Genomic DNA, 22,471 nt, shown 5'->3' with positions numbered 1-22,471 from the left:
AATCAAAACAATAATGAGATATTACTTCATACCTCTCAGAATGGCTAAAATCAAAAACACAAGAAATAATAAATGTCAGCAAGGATGTGGAGAAAAAGGAACCCTCATTCACTATTGGTGAGAATGCAAGCTGGTGCAGGCACTATGGAAAACAGTGTGGTTGTTCCTCAAAAAAGTTTAAAATACTCATGAAGCCAAGACTACACTGTATACACTGTATGTTAGCTAACTTGACAATAAATTATTTTTTTTAATATATGAAATTTATTGTCAAATTGGTTTCCATACAACACCAAGTGCTCATCCCAAAAGGTGCCCTCCTCAATACCCATCACCCACCCTGCCCTCCCTCCCACCCCCCATCAACCCTCAGTTTGTTCTCAGTTTTTAACAGTCTCTTATGCTTTGGCTCTCTCCCACTCTAACCTCTTTTTTTTTTTTTTTTCCTTCCCCTCCCCCATGGGTTTCTGTTAAGTTTCTCAGGATCCACATAAGAGTGAAACCATATGGTATCTGTCTTTCTCTGTATGGCTTATTTCACTTAGCATCACACTCTCCGGTTCCATCCACGTTGCTACAAAAGGCCATATTTCATTCTTTCTCATTGCCACGTAGTATTCCATTGTGTATATAAACCACAATTTCTTTATCCATTCATCGGTTGATGGACATTTAGGCTCTTTCCATAATTTGGCTATTGTTGAGAGTGCTGCTATAAACATTGGGGTACAAGTGCCCCTATGCATCAGTACTCCTGTATCCCTTGGATAAATTCCTAGCAGTGCTATTGCTGGGTCATAGGGTAGGTCTATTTTTAATTTTCACAATAAATTATTTTTAAAAAATTAAAAATAAAATTATCATATGGTCCAGTAATTCCACTGCTGGCTATTTACCCAAAGAGTATGAAACCACTAATCCGAAAAGATATAAGCTCCCTTCTGTTCACTGCAGCATTATTTATGACAACCAAGATATAGAAGCCACCCAAGTGTCCATCCTTTGATGAATGGATATACTGGAATATTAGTCAGCCATAAAAAAATGAAATCTTGCCATTTGCAACAACATGGATAGACCTAGAGAGTATAATGCTAAGAGAAATCAGTCAGTCAGAGAAAGACAAATACCATATGATTTTACTCATATGCAGAATTTAAGAAACAAAACAAATGAACAAAGAAAAAAGAGACAAACAAAAAAAGACTCTTCACTATAGAGAACAAACTGGTGGTTTCCAGAGGAGAGGTGGATGGGAGGATAGGAAAAAATAGGTGAAGGGGATTAAAAGTGCACTTACACTGATGATGACTGACTAATGCATAGAATTGCTGAATCATTATATTACATACCTGAAACTAATATAATACTTTATGTTCATTTTACTTGAATTAAAAGAATAAAAAAGGGAATAATAGGTAATTTTTATACACGTAAGTCCCTTGATTATTTTGTTTATTGGGGTCAATTATTCTAGAACAGAAAAAAGGGAAACTGAAGCATTACTAACAAAAGAATTACTGAACTTTGTGCCTATCTGTTTTTATTTTTTGCTCTCTTAACTGATCACTTACCTTCAGAGAGATAAAGAATTTTTATCTCCTTTTTACAGATCAGGCAACTGAGATCCAGAGAGGTAAGATGATTTGGACAGTATCAAATTAGTGAAGAGATGGTTCTTGGCTCCTAGGTCAATGCTTTTCACTAAAAACTGACTCAACAGGTTCTAAATGAAAAAAAAAAAGAGACAGAGAGAGAAAAAAAGAAAGAAAACCAGTATTTTTAACATAAACTTAGCCTTATTACAGTGGTAATGGCATATGATATTATATATTTGTCACATCCTGTGAAAAGAAAAGTACTAAATTTTTATGATGTGTAAGGAGACCAAAATATATCATAATCCAGTGGGAAGGGGAAAGAGAAATATTAAATAAATAGAATCAAAGACCACAATAAGCAAAGATATTAATGTATTATACCAAGGCTTTACCGTATTTCTTGTAAATAAGAATTTAGACTAAAAGCCTATTTCCCTCAGCAATGAAACTTCACAATATAGGGTCAGTTTTCCCATTAAATCCTTAACTGAATTTTTTCTTAAAATCCTTAACTAGAATCTTTCTTTACCCTTACCATCACTTTAAAAAACTAACCTTCGTCCCAGTCTCAGTCACAGTGATCTGTAATAAAGCAAAATAGCTTAAATCTTCTTTTTTGAAACCCCACTACCTGTAAAATTCAGGGTGGTTGGCTCACGTGCACACTCACTGGTGAACAAAATGAATTACTTTTAAACAGTCTATAAAGAAAATAAGCAAATAAAATATCTTCAAATCTTAAGAATACATGTATTTCTTTCTTTTTATGGTATATCAAGATAAAATCATCTAAGCATGAGAGTGGTCATATGCATGTTACATGTTGGAAAGGCATACGACTTCTATTAACACAGCATGGTCAAAAATAAACAAACAACAGATTGAATCCTTACCATTCCCCATTTACTGGCAAGCTATTTGCCTCTCTGATTCTTAATTTTCCTACCTATAAACTGAACTAATACTTCTTCATAAGTTTTTCATTGGATGAAGATAAGAATGAATACAAGGTAATTAGCACAATACATGGCAATAGTAAATGCTCGATAAATATTAATGCCCTTCGTGTCTTTGAAAATGAAACAGCTCTATATATAATGAAAATCTGTTCTGTAAACACCCAAAGTTATAAAACTTAAAAAGCAATAAACCAGTTTGACATACAACCTTTAAGTGTCATTTCTGGAAAGGCCGCTTTAGAACTCTCCTCTAAGCATTACCATAACCAAAGTCCTGATGCAGCTGTAGGCCAATGAAAACAGTACATCCAACAAAAGAGGAATACAATCTCTTCCTCCCTGGGATTAAAAGAAGAGTTCCAGGTTTCTTTTTCCAAGGCACTGTCCTTAGCCAGGAAACCATTGTTACGTCCTCTTGCTGTCAATATCATAATTCTAACAGTGAAGAGGAGTGGGGTAGAGAAAAATAAATGGCTTCTGAGAATTTCTCAATGGCAGCAGTGATGAGGGAGACCAGTACCCTGGTACTCAACTCTATTTTTTCCCTTTAAAAATGAGTTAGCAGGAAAGCAAGATTCAAAATAAAGTATGGGATGTATGACCAACAGAGCTGAACTCCAACCCTTTCATGTATCAAGACATTAGTGGGCGCCTGGGTGGCCCAGTCGGTAAGCGTCCGACTTTAGCTCAGGTCACGATCTCACGGTTTGTGAGTTCAAGTCCCGCATCAGGCTCTGTGCTGACAGCTCAGAGCCTGGAGCCTGCTTCAGATTCTGTGTCTCCCTCTTGCTCTGCTCCTGCCCCACTCACACTCTGTCTCTTTCTCAAAAATAAAAAAATAAAATAAATAAAAGACATTAGTATAGGGGCTAATGGGTGGCTCAGCTTGTTAAGCATCTGACTTCAGCTCAGATCATGATCTTGCCCTTCGTGAGTTTGAGCCCTGCATTGGGTTCTGTGCTGACAGCTCAGAGCCTGGAGCCTGCTTCGGATTTGTGTCTCCCTCTCTCTCTGCCCCTCTCCCACTTGCACTCTGTCTCTGTCTCACAAAAAAGAATAAACAGCTAAAAAAAAAAAAAAAAAAAAAAAAAAAAAAGACATTAGTATAGATATTAGGATACCTGACTGGCTAAGTCAGTGGAGTATGTGACTCTTGATCTTGGAGTCATGAGTTCGAGCCCCATGTTGGGCATAGAGATTACTTATTGGCTCAGTCCGTTAAGCATCTGACTTTAGCTCAGGTCATGATTTCATGGTCTGTGACTTTGAGCCCCGCTTTGGGTGAGCTCGAGCCCCACTTCAGGTGAGCTCAAGCCCTGCTTCGGGCTCCATGCTAACAGTGTGGAGTCTGCATGGGATTCTCTCTCTCTCCTTGTCTCTCTCTCCCTCTCTTTCTCCCTTTATCTGCCCCTCGAGGGATTATCTCTCTCCATCTCTCTCTCTGCCCCTCACTGACTCCCACTCTCTCTCTCAAAAGTAAATGAATAAACCTTTAAAAAATTGGGGCAGGGCACCTGAGTGGCTCAGGCGGTTAAAGGATAGGCTCTTAGTTTTGGCTCAGGACATGACCTCAGGGTTTGTGAGTTTGAGCCCCATGTCTGGCTCTGCGCTGACACTGCAGAGCCTGCTTGGGATTCTCTCTCTTCCTCTCTGCCCCTCCCACCTTGTGTGTATGTGCACTCTCTCTCTCTCTCTCTTTCTCTCAAAATAAATAAATAAATACTTTAAAAAAATTTTTCAAATGAGAGTCAACAGGATAGTGAGATTCAAAGTAAAGTATCAGATGTATGACCAGCTGAGCTGGACTCCAACCTTTCCACGCCTTTCCATGTATCAAGACATTAGTATAGATATTAATGTTCTGATGCTCATATCTGTGGAAAAGGACACCAACCAAGGAAACCATTATACTGCCTCTTTTTTCAACCTTAATTGGTTACAGTATCCTTGATAATAAGCCTACTTAATGAAAGTAGATACTGTTTCTCACCTGTATCTCTCAATAAAAAAATTTATTAAAATTACAATGTCTCCATTATTCATGTATACTGCACTTCAGATAACTTAAATACAACATGCCAAAAAGCTCTGCCAAATTAATTTTTTTTTAATTTTTAAAAAACTCTGCTAAAAACAAAAGCATGCAACGGCTATCTCAATTTCCGTTAGGTTGCTTTAAAAATTTTTAAATCAGACAATTCTGGGACCAGAAATGATCTCAGAGGTGGTTTGGTTCAGACCAAACTTTTATAAAAAGTTATAAAGCATAAGGAAGCTAACTGACCTGGCCAAAATGATTTCACAGAGCCAGGATTGGAATCTGGCCATCAAATTCTAATCAAGCATAACTTTCACCATTTCATGGTTGTTGTTGTTGTTGTTTTTTTTTTTTAACTTTGGATTGAAAATCAATAAGTGAATGTGGTTTTTCCTTAAATTACTTGAAATTGTTAGGAGCCTGTTTTTTAAAGTCTATAAACTAATTGCAAGTATCAAACATAAAAATAACAAATTTCCCCCTTCTAGATTTTCAGTTATTTAGAAAAAGTTAATCATCTATCATACCAAATATAGTCAACTCAATTACCCACAATACTTCGAAGACTATTTCAAGGATTATTTTCAACACATTTTAAAATCCTACACTTGATTCCTCCAGCTACCCAATACTTAAAAGGTATTTCCCTCAGTCATCAAAAGGGCCCTTAGAAAGCTGAAAGCAACTTAAATATTATTCTAACAAAATTAGTTTGATATGTCTATAGAGATACACAACATATCCTAAAACACAAAGACACTGGTATTGATCATGCTGATAGTGTATATTAGTGACGATAATCAATAGCTAGTGTTTTAAAAGGTACCCTCATTGCTTTCACTGTGCATTTCATTTTAACTGGTATTTACAGAGCACAAACCAACTTGACAAAAAGCATGCTGAATGAAGTAAACAAAATGTGTGATACGAACAGTAAGTACCTCCAGAGAGCAGAATAAGGTAAACACACCCAGGACTTGGTCCTTGCAAGATGGGTAAATTAATTAAGACAGCTGGAAGAGAACAGCATGAGTAACCACAGGAGACAGATATGAATTTATCACTAGAAAGTGAGACTGATCATGGAGAGTTTTTTGGTTTTTTTTAATGTTTATTTTTTTGAGAGAACTCAAGCAGGGGAAGCAGGGGGTGGATCTGAAGCAGGCTTTGCACTGATAGCAGTGAGCCTGATGTGGGCCTTGAACTCACAAATCATGAGATCATGACCTGATCCGAAGTCAGATGCTTAACTGACTGAGCCACCCAGATGCCCCAGATCATGGGGAGTTTAAAGAACAAGATGAGAAACAGAAGTTCCCACGTTCACCCCAATGACGACAGTAATATTATTTGAGATTTCTAATTCCAAATTTCCATTTTTTTAAATTTTGGGCCCTATTAACTGAGGAATATTTGTTGAGGCATTTGTTTGCTCAGCATTTGTTGAACTTGCTGATCAAGTTTTATAAAACAAGAACTCACATTCAGCTTTAATCAGGATGAATCCTGAGGTAATTTCCATAAGGGACAAGATTCGAGAATCTGGATATTGCCTGACTCTAATTATTCAACAGAATTCACCAGGGAAGGCCTGGTGAATTAAGAAACAAAAATTTTAAATAGATCATAAAAGAAGCCTTTAGTTATAGGATCCAAATCTACTATACCACTAGTCAGACTACTTTTAACAAATTCCTTAAAGCAACTATCTCATCAAGGGGAAGTCCAGAATCTCCTTCAAACAGAACTGTCAGAAATATGTGCATATCAGATCCAAATCCATTAGCCATACTACTTTTAACAAATTCCATAAAGCAATTGTCTAGGCAATTTTTTCAATTCTTCAGAGAAAGTCCAGAACCTCCTTCAGACAAAATTGGCTATCAGAAATACTTGCATTTAACCTCCCCCTTTCACCCTCCCCTTTTTTAAACCAAGATAATAGTAAGTGATTTGATATTCGTTCATATTCATCCATGGATTTAATAGCCTTAATAAAAGGCTTACATGGGAGCACTTACTTATTCACTGGTGTAAATGTACATTATCCAATTTAGGAGTTTAGTGAACACTCTGAAAATCTCAAGAGGTTCTGTCTCCCAGAACTCAGAATAATAGTTCAAAGGTTCATGTTCATACTTTCTCACTCCCCCTCTCTCTCTCTCTGTCTCCATATTGTAAAATACCTGGATATTGTAAAATAATTGCCAACCAAGGCCATTTGCCACCACAAACCACAATAACTCCATTTGCTTGCTAAGTTACCATTTAGGAAACACAACAAGGAAGTACCATTTCAGAAACCGAAAGATCTCATCTCACACCAGAGGTTTGTCACATAAGGGAAAACAATACCACAACTGACTTGAACTTTCTCTCCTAAGTGTCAAGGGTTGCCGGCTTAACAGGCCGGCAGAACAGCAGGATTCGCCGGCCTAGTTTTGCTCAACCGCGCGGGGAATGATGAGCATAAGCAGGGAGCTGATGGGTACACCCCCCTTACCAGTGGACACCTCCCTCGCCCATCAACCTGCCAAGGTGGGGTGGACCCGTTCTGAATCTGTCCTGCACTCACCCACGCCTGCTTCCCGCCAAGAGCCTGTCACCCTCATCTACCCCAAAGAAAGCTTGGGTGCCCTGCAGCTAGTGGAGTGGAGAAAGGGACCCTACGCCTCAGGATGCAACTGGAAGCGCCCCTCCACCCTTGCCTACCCACTATGCTGCTCCCCCTCTCCATTCTCACTGCAGCGTAAGGCAGGCGAAAACCTGAGCCCTACCTATCTCAGGACCCGCTCCAGCCTCCAGCCTTGCGGATCCGCACCCACCTCGGGCCACCGGCCTTACCTCGCCGGATCTCGGCGTGCAAGGCTCCGCCTGCTGAATGGACGCAGTGCACAAACCTGTCTCTCCAGCCCCCCGCCCGCGATTTTTTGCTCTATACCTCACTGACCGCGCTCTCCCGCCTCCTCGCTGCCTTGGCGACAGCCCCCGCCCCTCCGGCAGCCGCTGATTGGTCCGAGTGGGATCGCGGAAGTTGCCGATTGGCGGGGGCGGAGACGAGGCCGCGCCCGCCGGCTGAGAGGAGGGCGGTGTGGAGCAAGAACGCGAAGGAGCCTGGGGGAGCCTAAGCCAAGAGGGACGTGGCGCTCTACGACGCGGACCGGGAAGCCGCGCCCCTTCCTTCTCTGGCTTTCATGGAGAGGCCTGCGAAGCAGGATTTGGGCGGGTGAGGTGCTGCCCCGGGATCGGGACAAAGCCCCAGGGATCGCCTCCCCTTTGGCTGCCGGCCTGCGTAGGCAGCGCCCAGACCCGTCAGAGACAGGCTGTCAGGCCCTTTTTCGCCTACAGGCCTCGCTCGGGGCTAACACCCCCGGCCTCCTCCCTGGCGGGAATCTGTGTCCCCTTTGCAACCTCACCCACCCGGGTTATGGAAGGCCCTCGGCCACTGAGCTTGACTGCTTTTTACTACCCCATTCACACCCCTCTGGGCACACTTCTCTTTTCTCTATACCCTCCCCTCGTAGAACTGAGACGCTACTCCACCACCCCCCTCACTTTAAAGATGGGAAAACTGACTGAGGCTCCAAGATATACGTAGTTCGTGTTTCGAGGGTTACAGAAACTTTTGGAGCCTCGAGGCTGCGCTTGAGTCTGCCAAATAATAGTATCGCTCTGAGCCTTAAGTTTTCTAGCTTGCAAAAAATAGTATCTACCTCAGAGTTATTAGTGAGCATTAGATAAGTATAACATTCCAGAAAACCGGTACAGAACCTGCTGCATATATGTTAATAATGGTTACTTCTTTTTATCAGGAAGTAATGGAGGGTAATAACTAACTGCACCAATTTGGAGCCAGACTGCCTATGTTGCAAAACCGGATTCAGTTTATCATAGGTATTCTAAGTTACTTAAGTGCTTTGTGCTTCAGTTTCCTTGTCTGTAAAATGAGGATAATAATAGAACCCTCCTTACAGCGTTAGTAGAAAAGTGACAGGCACATAGTAAATGGTCAATAAATGTTAGCCATTCTCACCTTAGTGGCTTAGTGACTGTAATTCAAGTCTTTGGTGTCTAAGACCAGCAAACTTTGCTCTGACACACTTCCCATCAACATACTTAGAACAGTGCCTCAAACCTTTTTAAGGTTCAGTTAGAAACTCTTGTCTGGTTTTTTTAAATCAAAATCTTAAACTTTCTCCCTTACCGTCATCAAAGTCTTAGAATGTTGTGACTCTGCCTCTAATGAAGGTTTAATAACAGGTAAATGTAAGGAAAATAATCATGTTCTGTTCCGATGGGTAGATTGAAAAGCAAAAGCACTAGAGTAAGAAAGGATATTCAAGAGGTTATGGTGTAGGAGCACTGCATTTCAATTTGAAGAACATGGGAAATATTATTACGTATTGGTTATGTATCATTAGTAATCAATATTAGTGTCAGATCAGGAGACAATACCACATCTCAACACTATGGAAAACGCTAAACTGTAAACACATTAAAGGCAGGAACTGTCTTCCACATTTTTATTCCCCATTATCTACCACAGGGCCAAACGCATAGTGCCTAATCCAGACACTAAGATTCGAGATAGACCCTTTAAGGGGAGACCCTGAAAGATCTGGTAATAATCTATCTAGATTATTTATAGTAATCCACGGAGATGAATAATGGAAAATAAGAAAATTGGATCAGCCCAGCAATAAAATGGAAGTAAAAAGGATAACGTACACTAGCTTGGTGACTGAGATGCCAGCATTGTTCTCAGCAATATTCTGGCATGAACAAAGAGAGAAGACAAGGAAGACAGGATAAACAAAGATTAAACAGCAAGATCCAGGATTAGGAGAAATTGCTGAGGAAAATATTTTAGGATGTCATGTGCATATAAAGCAGGCAGCTGCATCTCTTATACTAATAAATATTGTTTTGTGGTAGAGAAAAATAGAAACGTTATAATGAGCCCTGAAAACATCCTATATTATGGGACTAATAAATGTTACTTTACTTAATAGGTAACCCCAAACGTAGGGGGTTTAGCACCGATGGAAAATCTCCTATTGGGGAGGAAGACTGGAGAACATACTATTATTACAGTACAAGGGGGAAAAAACAAGGTTTTGGAATCAGAACTGGGTCCCAGTCCTGCCTGGATTAAAAACCCCGCTCTATCTTTATTAACTTAATTTCCTCTGGCAAATTACTTAACCTCTCTCCATAGCATAGTTTCCCCATATCTAATATGGAGACAATAAGGGGCACCTGGGTGAATCAGTCGGTTAGGCATCTGACCTGGGCTCAGGTCATGATCTCAGGGTTCATGAGTTCAAGCCCCGCATCAGGCTGTCAGCTGTCAGTACAGAGCCTGCTCCAGATCCTTTGTCCCCCTCTCTCTCTGCCCCTTCCCCGCTCATGCTTGCACTCTCTCTCTCCAAAATAAACATTAACAAAAAAGATTCTCTGCCTCTGCCCCTCTCCCCAACTCAAGCTTGCTCGCTCTCTCAAAAATTAAAATAAAATAAAATAAAAATAACATGGAGACAATAATAGTTTCCCCTCTTAGAGTTCTAAAGATTAAATGAGTTTATATTTGTGAAGCAGACCAGTGCCTGGCATACAGTAACTGCTATTTTAATGTTTGATAAAATATTGGTTTCAGTTTCTACATCTGTATCCTGGGATGTTAGTACTGGACTTACTGTAATGATTCGAATGATGTATATAAAGTGTTAGAAAGGAGATGCTTGGGGCGCCTGGGTGGCTCAGTCGGTAGGTGTCCGACTGCAGCTCAGGTCACGATCTCACGGTCCGTGAGTTCGAGCCCCGCGTCGGGCTCTGGGCTGATGGCTCAGAGCCTGGAGCCTGCTTCAGATTCTGTGTCTCCCTCTCTCTCTGCCCCTCCCCCGTCATGCTCTGTCTCTCTCTGTCTCAAAAATAAATAAACCTTAAAAAAAAATTTAAAAAAAAAAGAAAGAAAGGAGATGCTCAATAGATATTATTCTCTTCCCTTCCCCCACCCCCAGCCTGTTAACTTTGAATCCCTATCTGATTATCACTGCCACTGCCATCAAGGGGCTATTGTTCAACCTGGTCTACACAAGGATAAAGTATCTTTCTTGATTTCCCTCAGCTCAGATGAGAAGCTCAAAATGAATTTACTGGAGGCGAGGAGAAAATGGAAGGGAACAATTCCTGAGAACCAGCTGATGTGAAGCCTGCCCCCATTGCACATCTGTTGATATTTCCAGCAGGAAAAAAAATGGTGTCAAGGAGATCTGGCTTCCTAATACCTCAATTCTTACACTTCTCAATTCTTCTAGGATCCCACAGAACATCAGCTGGCCAAGCTCTTCATTGTGTTCAGAAGAAGGTAGAGGGAGGCAGGCATGAGTATTTACTGAAGAGAAAGTAAGTAATCAGACACAAGAAAACTCAATAGTACGCTCTACCTGGGAGCCAAGACTTACTCATTTTTAGTAAGATCTAGTACAGAGGTCAGCACTATGACCAAAACTATGGCCCTTGGACCAAGTCAAACAACTGCCTGTTTTTGTGAATAGTTTTCTTGGAACACAGCCATACTCACACTCATTTGTTTATGTACTGTCTCTGGTTGTTGTTGTACTACAATTGCAGGGTTGAGTGGTTGTAACAGAGACCTTTTGGCCCTCAACACTAAAAATATTTACTACCTAACTCTTTATAGAAAAAAAAAAAATTGCTAACCCCTGATTTAGAAAATTCTGCCAGAATCACCTTTTCAGTATCCTCAGTGCAAAAATTTTCACCTTCATAAAATCCTCTAATCCATTGCTTCTAATGTGCGTACACATCACCTGGGGATCTTGCTAAAATGCAGCTTCTGATTCAGTAGATCTATAATGAGGCCTGAGATTCTGCATTTCTAACAAGGTCTAGGGGATACCACTTGATCTGGATCAACGTGACTTCATCGGGGGTTTTTTCTTTTTTTTTTTTTCTTCATTGAGATGTAATTGACAAATAACATTATATTAGTTTCAGGTAGACAACATAATGTTTCAGAATTATATATTCAATATGTATATATTGTGAAATGATCACCACAATAAGTCTAGTTAACATCCGTTACCATACATAGTTACAAATTATTTTCTTGTGATGAGACTTAAGATTTACTCTTTTAGCAACTTTTAAAAATGCAATACAGTATTTTTAAACTATAGTCACCATGCTATACTTTACATCCTCAGGATTTACTTATTTTATAACTGCAAGTTTGTACCTTTTGACCACCTTCACCTATTTCACCCACTCCCCACCCCCTAGATCTGGCAACCACAATCTGTTCTGTCTTTGAGTTCAGTTTTGTTTTTACTTTCCACATATAAGTGAAATCATATGATATTTGTCTTTCTCTATCTGACTTATTTCATTTAGCATAATGTCCTCAAGGTCCATCCACACTGTTGCAAATGGCAGGGTTTTCTTATTTTTATGGCCAAATTATTCCATTGTATATCAATACCATAATCTCTTTATCCATTCATCCATTAGTGGACACCTAGGTTGTTTCCATGGCTTGGCTACCGTAAATAATGCTGCAATGAACTTGGAGATGCAGGTATCTTTACAAGTTAGTGTTTTCATTTCATTGGGATAAATACCCAATAGTGGAATTGCTGGATCATATGGTAGTTCTATTTTTAATTTTTTAAGAAACCTCCATATTACTTCCCATGGTGGCTGCACCAATTCACACGCCTACCAACAGTGCACAAGGGTTTCCTTTTTTCCACATCCTTTCCAATACTTGTTATTTCTTGTCTTTTTGATAATAGCTATTCTAACAGGTATGTCAGTGAGGTGATATTCCATTGTGGTTTTGACTTGCATTTCTCTGATGCTTAATGATATTGAGCATCATTTCATGTGTCTGTTGGCCATTTGAATGTCTATTCAGGTCTGTTGCTAATTTTTAAATTATATTTTTTTAAGTAATCTCTACACCCAACATGGGGATTGAACCTAGACCCCGAGATCAAGAGTTGCATTCTCTATTGCCTGAGCCAGCCAGGCACTCCTTTTTTTTTTTGGCTATTGAGTTGTATGAGTTCTTTATATATTTAGTTATTAACACCTTACCAGACATATGATTTGCAAATGTTTTCTCCCATTCCATAGATTGCCTTTTCATTTTGCTGATGGTTTCCTTTGCTGTGCAGAGACTTTTGTATGTGATGTAGTCCCATTGGTTAATTTTTGTGTTTCTTACCTTTGCTTTTGGTGTCAGTTCTAAAAAGTCATCAACAAGACCGGTGTTAAGGAGCTTACACCTATGTTGAAGTTCTTGTAGGAGTTTTATGGTATCAGGTTTATATTATGTATTTAATCTATTTTGAATTGATTTTTGTTTATGGTGTAAGATAGTGGTCCAGTTTCATTCTTTGACTTGTTGCTATCTAGTTTTCCCAACACCATTTACTAAAGAATCTATCCTTTCCCATTGTTCATTCTTCGCTCCTTTGTCAATAATTAATTGGCCATATATGCATGAGTTTATTTCTGGGTATTCTGTTCCACTGAGCTATTATGTCTGTTTTCATGCCAATGCCATACTGTTTTGATTACTATAGCTTTCTAATATAGTTTGAAATCAGAAAGTGTGAAGCCTCTGGCTTTGTTATTCTTTCTCGATTGCTTTGGCTACTTGGGGTCTTCTATGGTTACATATTAATTTTAGGATTGTTTGTTCTATTTCTGTAAAAAATATCACTTGAATTTTGATAGGGATTATATTGAATCTATAGATTGCTTTGGGTAAGTATGGAAATTTTGACAATATTAATTCTTCTAGTCCATGAACATGGAATATCTTTTCATTTATTTGTGTCTTCTTCAATTTCTTTCATCAATGTCTTACAGTTTTCAGTGTATAGGTATTTCATCTCCTTGGTTAAACTTATTTTCTAGGTATTTTATTCCTTTTGATGCAATTGTAAATGGGATTATTTTCGTAATTTTTCTTTCTCATCAGTGTTTATTATCAGTTCTCTCATTATTTCTTCCTTCATTATCTAGCTTAATTTCTCTGGTTCATCAGTAATATAAGTCCCATATAAACATCAACTCCCTTGTATTTCTTTCCCTGTATTTCTCTGACCTGAAGAAAAACCCAGCTGTGGATAAACTCAAAATATTCCTTTTCTTTATCTCTAGCAATGTAGTTCTGTATTGCTAGAGAAATATCATTAGACCCATGTCTCTAAATTCATGGTCACCAACCTCAGACAGACTCTAACCACTGCCCAGCAATCTTCCAGTGTTTAGCATATTCTCTCTTGCATACTTACGAAGGCCATTCCATGTTTCTTGCTTCTTAGACCTCCCATTTGACATTCCCACTCATTTTCACTTGATCTTAAGTCAGCGTTGTTGAGAAGCTCCTTGTACAAGTTAAGGAAATCTTGTTTTAAAACAGGATTTTTCAACAACAGCATTACTGATACCTTGCGTCAAATATGTTTTGTTGGGGGGATTGTACTGTGTATTATAGATGTTACCCACATCCCTGGTATCTTCATTCTAGATGCCAAAAATACCACCCTCGGTTGTGGCAACCAAAAATATCTCCAGAAATTGCCAGATATCCCTTAAAAGGCAAAATCTCCCTAGTTGAGAACCATTGGTTTAAAACAACAGATACCAATTCTAGCTAACTTAAAGAAAAGGGAGATTTATTGAGAGGATAATTGAGTAACTCAAAGACAGACTAAGCAGGAAAACAATTCCCGGGGCAAGAGATCTTGGGCCTTCTTTCTAGAAGGGATAATAGATTATCTCCTTATGTCTTTGGGTATTCCTAATTAAGTTTAAATTTTTCAGCAGAAAGAATCTAAGTTCTGTTTAGATCAGGTATCTATTCCTGTGGCCTGGAAATAGAGTCTATAACCAGAATCAAGCTAGGAAGAGGTGTTCAGCAGTAAAAAAGGAATAGCCACCATACTTCCCTCGTATTCTATATCTGTATTCAGCTAAAATGACATAAAACCTGACTACAGAGGCTTCAATGAATTGGAGTTTATTTTTCTGTGATAAAAATAAGTCTGGAGCGGGGGCCCCTGGGTGACTCAGTCCGGTTAAGCATCCAACCCTTGATTTTGAGTCAGGTCATCATCTCAGTTTGTGGAACTGAACCCTGCTTTGAGCACAGAGCTTGCTTGGGATTCTCTCTCTCTCTCTCTCTCTCTCTCTCTCTCTCTCTCTCTCTGCCCCTCCCCCACTCGCATGCATTCACTTGCACTCTCTTTCAAAGTAAATAAATAAACTCAAAAAAACATAAGTCTGGAGGTAAATAGCGGTCAGCATTGCTTCGGCTGCTAAACAGTGTCATGATAGTCTCTTTCCTTTTCTCAGCTCTAGCTTTTCATTTTCAAGTTTATTGAAGGTTGAAAGATGGCTATTATACTTCCTGCATCATGAACTTGACCACATTCAAAAATAGGAAAAACATAGGAGTTTGAGGAAAGCAACAAAGGTCCTTTTATGTCAGAAGTTCCTTCCCCTTTTCTTAGCAAAGGAAAAGCTTCCACTGAAGCCCCCTCAGCAAACAACTCTTAAGTTCCATGGACTAGAAATAGGTTATATGGTCATTTTCTTAGCTGCAAGATATGATGGGAAAGTTAGTATCTGGCCAAGGGGAATGCGACTGTCATGACTGGCTGATACCAGTCACTATTAACTCCCTAGGTCTGGGCCACTGGTGCCAAATTTTGGGCTCTATTCGCAAGAGAAGAGGGCCTGAGCTGTTGATTAAGCAACAATGTAGTGTCTGCCACGTTTTCCTACTATCAAATCCACAAACCTACATGATTCTGTAGTCATTTCCTTTCTTTCATTCTGTAACAATAAAAGGCAGTCCCTTGACTTATATTCTGAATCCATTCCCCTCACTCAGTTCTCAAGGACTTCACTTTTTTCACTTGACTATCCTCTTTCTTTCCTGTATCATTTATCTCCTCTACCTATTGAATCACACTCTAGGCATACAAACATGCTCTAAGAGTGTTTTCCATCTTTAAAAATCCCTTTCTTATGGATGGATAAAAAGATTTGATAAAGGAAATAGAGTAACATTTTTATTATAGAATTTAGTGATATTTGCTGTGAAATTTGTTCCATTTTTCTGTGTGTTTAGAACTTTCATAATAAAATATTTGAGGGGCACTCGGATGGCTCAGTTGGTTAAGCATCCAACTCTTGATCTCAGCTCAGGTCTTGATTTCAGGATTGTGAGTTTGAGCCAGACTATTGGGCTCCATGCTGGGCATGGAGCCTACTTAAAAATAGAATAGAATAAAAAAATAAAAAGAATAGAATTAAAGTAAAATAAAATAAAATAAAATATTTAAAATAAAATCCTTACCTTGACTCCAAATCACCCTCTAAATTCTTTCTCTGGTTATTGTTTACTCAAATTCCTTTAAAATTTCCTTTCTCTACTTGCTCCCCTCCCTTTTAATCTCAGTTTATGCCAATCTGGCTTTCATCTCCTCCACTCCCCTTAGATTGCTCACCTTTGAATGGACAGTTTCCTGTCTTCGTCTTGTTCAACTGTTAGCAGAATTCTTTGCTGCTAACTTCTCCCTCTTTTAAATACTTTACATTCTTGGCATCTGATACCATTGTCTCCTAGTTTTCTTTCTACCTTTGTAAACACTCCTTTCAGTCTCCTTTGCAACATTCTTCTCCATTACCCAGCTTCTAAAAGTTGGAATGTCTCAGGGGTTGGTTCTGGAACCACTTCTCTGTCTAGGTCCAGTTCTTACACAAGGGCACTATTGGTGTTTTGTGTTGGGCACTTCTCCATTGAGCAGGATTTGCCATGTATTTCAGGATGTTTTACATTCCTAGACCCTACCCCCTTGTCCCTCTGGTCAATTTGACAACACAAATTACCTCCAAGCAGTCCCTAAAAAAATGATACCTCTCAGGGTTAAAAACAATTTTGAATCTTACTGAGTGATCCCAGCCAGTCCATTACATTAAATATACTTATGCTAATTCTCAGTTATCTCCCACCCAAACATCTCTTTCAAACTCTAGACTGCCTCCAACTCTGTGCATGGTATTTCTATTTGAATGGCCTATTAGAGAAGGCCTATAAATTTTTGATGACTCAATGATATAATTAACTATCTTAATTCACCCTCTTGTCTATAACTATCTTAATTCACCCTCTTGTCTAAAACTAAGTTCTTTTTTTTTTTTTTTTTTCAACTTTTTTTTTTTTTTTTTAATTTACTTTTGGGACAGAGAGAGACAGAGCATGAACGGGGGAGGGGCAGAGAGAGAGGGAGACACAGAATCGGAAACAGGCTCCAGGCTCCGAGCCATCAGCCCAGAGCCTGACGCGGGGCTCGAACTCACAGACCGCGAGATCGTGACCTGGCTGAAGTCGGACGCTTAACCTACTGCGCCACCCAGGCGCCCCTAAAACTAAGTTCTTGATCTTTTCCTACCTGTTGTTCCTTGTGGGAGGCATGGAGATATACTGCTAACATACCCTTCAAGAAAGGACTGGCTGCCCAGCTCTGAGGAGTATGGTTAGCTGACAGCCTCTAGTTCTTACTTGCTTCAGGGTCCACCTCAGCTTTAGAGCCAAAGTTATACTCTTCTTAGAATATAACTGAGAGCATACTCTTCTTGGGGAGGCTCCCAGCCAGTGAACGAGCAAGGTGGTAGTACAAGGGCCTACTCCAATGCAGAACTCCACTAGCTCGTAGTCTTTGCCCTGGAGCTCCCCATTAGGCTGGCAGAGATGATCAGCTTTGCAACACTTTCTGTGACCTCCCTCTTCACAATTCTGCTTCTGCTGCTTTTCCTTTTAGTAGTGTTATTCCCTGATAGACCTTTTACACCTCTGTCTTAACATCTGCTTCCCAGAGAACCTATTCAGCCTTCTGTCTTTCTCATTTCAGTAAATGGTACGCACCCAGTTGCTCAAGCCACAGCCCTGTGAGTCATCCTTGATTCTTAGTTTTCCTTCATACTACCTAACTAATCCATCAACACATTCTGTTGATTCTACCTCCAAGGTACATGATATCTCTCTCTCCTGCTACCAGCCCCGCCCAAGTCATCATCATTTCTCACTGGAATACTGCAAATGGCCTCAAACTGGTATCCTGCCCCACTTTGATCCCCTACAATCCATTCTCCACACAGCAGTTGGAGGTGATCTTCAAAACATAGCCCTGCTCTATATGAAAACAGTGGCTTCAGGGTGCCTGGGAGACTCAGTCGATAGACCCTCCTGAGCCTCAGACTTTGGCTCAGGTCATGATCTTGCAGTCTGTGGCTTCAGACCTCACTTCGGGCTCTGTGCTGACAGCTCAGAGCCTGGAGCCTGTTTCTAATTCTGTGTCTCCTCTCTCTCTCCCTCTCTCTCTCTCTCTCTCTCTCTCTCTTTCTCTGCCCCTCCCCCACTCACGCTCTGTGTCTCTCACAAAAATAAACATTAAAAAAAATTTTTTTAAGATAAAAACATAATACAAAGAAAACAATGGCTCCTTATCCAAACTCCTTACTCTTCTATCAAGGCTCTTCATGATGTCTCCTGTCTTTCCGTTCAGCCTCATTTCTCACAACCCTTCTCAGTCACTATACCCTAGCTGTGTTGGTTTCTTTGTTCTTAGAAAAAAGCTAAGGCTTTTGCCCAAGCTGTACACACTTCAGTAACCACTGTTTCCCCTACATTTTACATGGCTGGATCTTTCTTATTAGAATTCAAGTGCCACTGCCTCAGAAAAATCCTCTCTGACCACTCAATCTGAAGTAATTTCCCTCTCTTCCTTTCTATTATTCTCCCTAAGAGTATATGTATGTGTGTATGTATGCATATATATGTGAAATTCATTTACATATATAGATATTCATATATACACACTTCTTTCCTTAATTGTTTTTATCTGCCTCTCTCACTAGACCATATGATCTTATTTGGTCTATCACTATTTACCCAGAGCGTAGCACAGTGTCTGATGCATACAGTAGGCAATCAATACATATTTGTTGAGGGGCTCCTGGGGGGCTCATTTGGTTAAGCGTCCAACTTTGCCTCAGGTCATAATCTTGTGGTTCCTGAGTTCAAGCCCCACATCAGGCTCTGTACTGACAGCTTAGAGCCTGGAGCCTGCTTCAGATTCTGTGTCTCCCTCTCTATCTGCCCCTCCCCTGCTCATGCTCTGTCTGTCTTTCTCTCTCTCTCTCTCAAAACTAAATAAACATTTTGGGGCGCCTGGGTGGCGCAGTCGGTTAAGCGTCCGACTTCAGCCAGGTCACGATCTCGCGGTCCGTGAGTTCGAGCCCCGCGTCGGGCTCTGGGCTGATGGCTCGGAGCCTGGAGCCTGCTTCCGATTCTGTGTCTCCCTCTCTCTCTGCCCCTCCCCCGTTCATGCTCTGTCTCTCTGTCCCAAAAATAAATTAAAAAAAAAAAAACGTTGAAAAAAAAAATTTAAAAGAAAAAACTAAATAAACATTTAAAAAAAGTTTTTAAACAATACGTATTGGTTGAATGGATGAAAGGAAGATCACCTAATTATGTTAGGTCATTATGTTGTTAGGGATTTTTTTTTCTTAGTGTTTTAGCAAAGGGATTTGATTTTTGTTTTTGTATTTTTTTCTTTAGAAATAGAATGGAAATTGTATCCTCTGCCTACTGATATTATAGTGATTGACATATAGGAGATACATATTAATAACAGGAAGTCATAATATCTAGATCCATGTTATAATGACCATAATTTCAAGAGTCTCTTACTTTAAAAATTAGTCTATTCATACCCCCAAAATTTTATAATATCCTTAAAACAATAATCCTACTCCCACTTAACAATCTTAAAAAAAGAAAGAAAGAATAAACTAGTGTGAAGAATCCTGAGGTATATATTCCATGGATTATAAAAATTTAGTGAGAATAAAATTTAGTCATGGTGTAGTAAGGAACATTATCAAATAAATATTGTGTGCTACATTGATAATTTTCTTTCCTTCCAGCAAAAAGCCTTAAAATGTGCAGTGACTACAGTAAAATAAATCTTATTTCTAATCTCTGGATTTTCATTCCATGAAAATGATAACCTCTCACTCCCGTTAAGAAACAGACAGTATAGGGGCGCCTGGGTGGCGCAGTTGGTTAAGCGTCCGACTTCAGCCAGGTCACGATCTCGCGGTCCGTGAGTTCGAGCCCCGCGTCAGGCTCTGGGCTGATGGCTCGGAGCCTGGAGCCTGTTTCCGATTCTGTGTCTCCCTCTCTCTCTGCCCCTCCCCCGTTCATGCTCTGTCTCTCTCTGTCCCAAAAATAAATTAAAAAAAAAAAAAAAAAAGTTGAAAAAAAAAAGAAACAGACAGTATATCCAGAGAGCAGAATCTCTTTCAAGATCTTCTATAAAAATACATTAGGATAAAAGTTAACCTGAAATACTTGGAAAACTAAGTTTATACTTTTTACTCACTCTAAAGGATCTAAATCACAATTTTTAAGCATCCTTCTGTAACTTTGATGATTCTTTCCAAAATCTTTGTTAATGCAAACATTTTCTTTTTTCTTTTCTTTCTTTCTTTCTTTTTTTTTTTTTTTTAGAGAGCAAGAGAATCTTAAGCAGGCCCATGCCCAGTGCAGAGCCCAATATGGGGCTCAATCCCATGACCCTGGGATCATGACCTGAGCTGAAATCAAGAGTCAGACACTCAACCAACTGAGCCACCCAGGTGCCCCATGTTAATGCAGACATTTTCTTATATGACATCATGAAACTTTCCCAAACAACCTCATCCTTTTGTGATGCCATACAAATGGTTATCTTCCAACTCCCCATCACAAGTTGCAGTCCTGGGATGAGGTCACCTGGGATGATGTGTCATCATCATGACACAAGGGTTGATACAAAGAGATATGCAAAGGATTGCAACGATATGGAGGAATGAGTTGCCTTTCCAAGGTGGTAGGGCCATTCATTTGTCATTAAGGGTGTGGCTAGACAAGAGTGGAGGGAAGACTGTTAGCATAGTTCATGATAACACAAGGAGAGGGGTAAAATTTGATGCCTCAAGGGTTGGGCAAACTCTGAAATCACTAGAAGGTGGTACAAAATAGTACTGCACAAGAGGAGGAGGGGTGAGTACATATTTGGGAAATCAGTAATGTCAGAAGGAAATGGAACAGTGCTTCATTCTTTCAAGTATGATATCACAGAAAACTACGAAAGGTTTAGACAAAGTCTCACAAACTGGTGCCCAGGAGTAGAATCAGGCCCATAGACTTGTTTTGTTGGCCTCCTAGTGGGCTGGGTTTTTTCCCAGTTAGTTGCCAAATTGGGAGTTTCCATAATAAAAAATCAGAATTTTTGGCTTCTCTTGAAAATGTTGGAGTTCTGACAATGCTTTGTCTGCCTTCCTACATGGCAGCGGCTAGCTGTAGCAATATAACAGCTTCCTTCTTTGGGCAAAGCAGATACTTTTAGTTTACCAGTCCCCACTTAGCCAGCTTTACTCATATTATCCATCTAGCACTTATAGGCATTTAAGTTTGTGGCACTGGTTTGGTGAATTCCATATAACAAAAAGCTGAGTCGACGTTGAGGAAGTATGTCATAGGACGGAAAGGCAATCTCTGATATAAAAAGGTATGCAGCCCTTATAAAAATCATTGTGATAAGGATAGAAGCAGCAGAATATTTATATCCTGCCCGTTTATTCCCAAGAATATTCTTTCTGATCCTGCCACTCTGACCTCAGAGCATTTTGCCCATATTATGTATTTGAGAGCTTTGCAATTTATTCATTAATCAAGAAATGAAAAGGGTGCCTGGGTGGCTCAGTTGGTTGAGTGTCCAACTTCAGCTCAGGTCATGATCTCATGGTTCATGGGTTCAAGCCCCTCATTGGGCTCTGTGCTGGCCTGCTTCAGATTCTGTGTCCCTCTCTCTCTCTGCCCCTCCCCCACTTGTGCTCTGTCTCTCTCAAAAATAAATTAAAGGGGCGCCTGGGTGGCGCAGTCGGTTAAGCGTCCGACTTCAGCCAGGTCACGATCTCGCGGTCCGTGAGTTCGAGCCCCGCGTCAGGCTCTGGGCTGATGGCTCGGAGCCTGGAGCCTGTTTCTGATTCTGTGTCTCCCTCTCTCTCTGCCCCTCCCCCGTTCATGCTCTGTCTCTCTCTGTCCCAAAAATAAATTAAAAAAAAAAAATTAAAAACATTAAAAAGAAATTAATGGGAATGCAAGCTGGTGCTGGTGCAGCCATTCTGGGAAACAGTATGGAAGTTCCTCAAAACACTAAAAATAGAACTACCATACCACCCAGCAATTGCACTACTAGGCATTTATCCACAGGATACAGGTGTGCTGTTTCGAAGGGACACATGCACCCCCATGTTTATAGGAGCACTATCGACAATAACCAAAGTATGGAAAGAGCCCAAATGTCCATCGATGGATGAATGGATAAAGAAAATGTGGTATATATATATATATATATACACAATGGAGTATTACGCGGCAATCAAAAAGAACGAAATCTTGCCATTTGCAACTACCTGGATGGAACTGGAGGGTATTATGCTAAGTGAAATTAGTGAGTCAGAGAAAGACAAAAATCATATGACTTCACTCATACGAGGGCTTTAAGAGACAAAACAGATGAACATAGGGAAGGGAAACAAAAATAATATAAAAACAGGGAGGGGGACAAAACAGAAGAGACTCATAAATATGGAGAACAAACTGAGGGTTACTGGAGGGGTTGTGGGAGGGGGGATGGGCTAAATGGGTAAGGGGCATTAAGGAATCTACTCCTGAAATCATTGTTTCACTGTATGCTAACTAATTTGGATGTAAATTT

General features: G+C 40.0%; 2 protein-coding genes across 3 annotated transcripts in view; one reads left to right on the top strand and one right to left on the bottom strand.

Moving 5' to 3' along the window:
* The window catches only part of NUCB2 (nucleobindin 2), a 41,760-nt gene extending 34,187 nt beyond the window's left edge, over positions 1-7,573 (bottom strand). The window contains exons 1-2 of one of the 2 annotated variants that reach the window (XM_058688380.1): positions 7,443-7,573; positions 1,575-1,726 (exon numbers count right to left, since the gene is read on the bottom strand). The gene's annotated coding sequence lies outside the window, so the exon portion shown is untranslated. Of the gene's footprint in view, positions 1-1,574; positions 1,727-7,375 lie in introns of both variants that reach the window. The other variant, XM_058688381.1, reaches the window with a different exon arrangement.
* Positions 7,574-7,674: 101 nt separating this feature from the next.
* Positions 7,675-22,471, top strand: part of PIK3C2A (phosphatidylinositol-4-phosphate 3-kinase catalytic subunit type 2 alpha) — a 195,768-nt gene continuing 180,971 nt past the window's right edge. The window contains exons 1-2 of the mRNA XM_058688378.1: positions 7,675-7,824; positions 10,916-11,003. The gene's annotated coding sequence lies outside the window, so the exon portion shown is untranslated. The remainder of the gene's footprint in view (positions 7,825-10,915; positions 11,004-22,471) is intronic.

This window comes from Neofelis nebulosa, chromosome 10 (genome assembly GCF_028018385.1).
Source record: "Neofelis nebulosa isolate mNeoNeb1 chromosome 10, mNeoNeb1.pri, whole genome shotgun sequence".
NCBI lineage: Eukaryota > Metazoa > Chordata > Mammalia > Carnivora > Felidae > Neofelis > Neofelis nebulosa.
The sequence above is the reverse complement of the archived record's forward strand: the minus strand, read 5'-3'. Positions and strand labels throughout refer to the sequence as shown.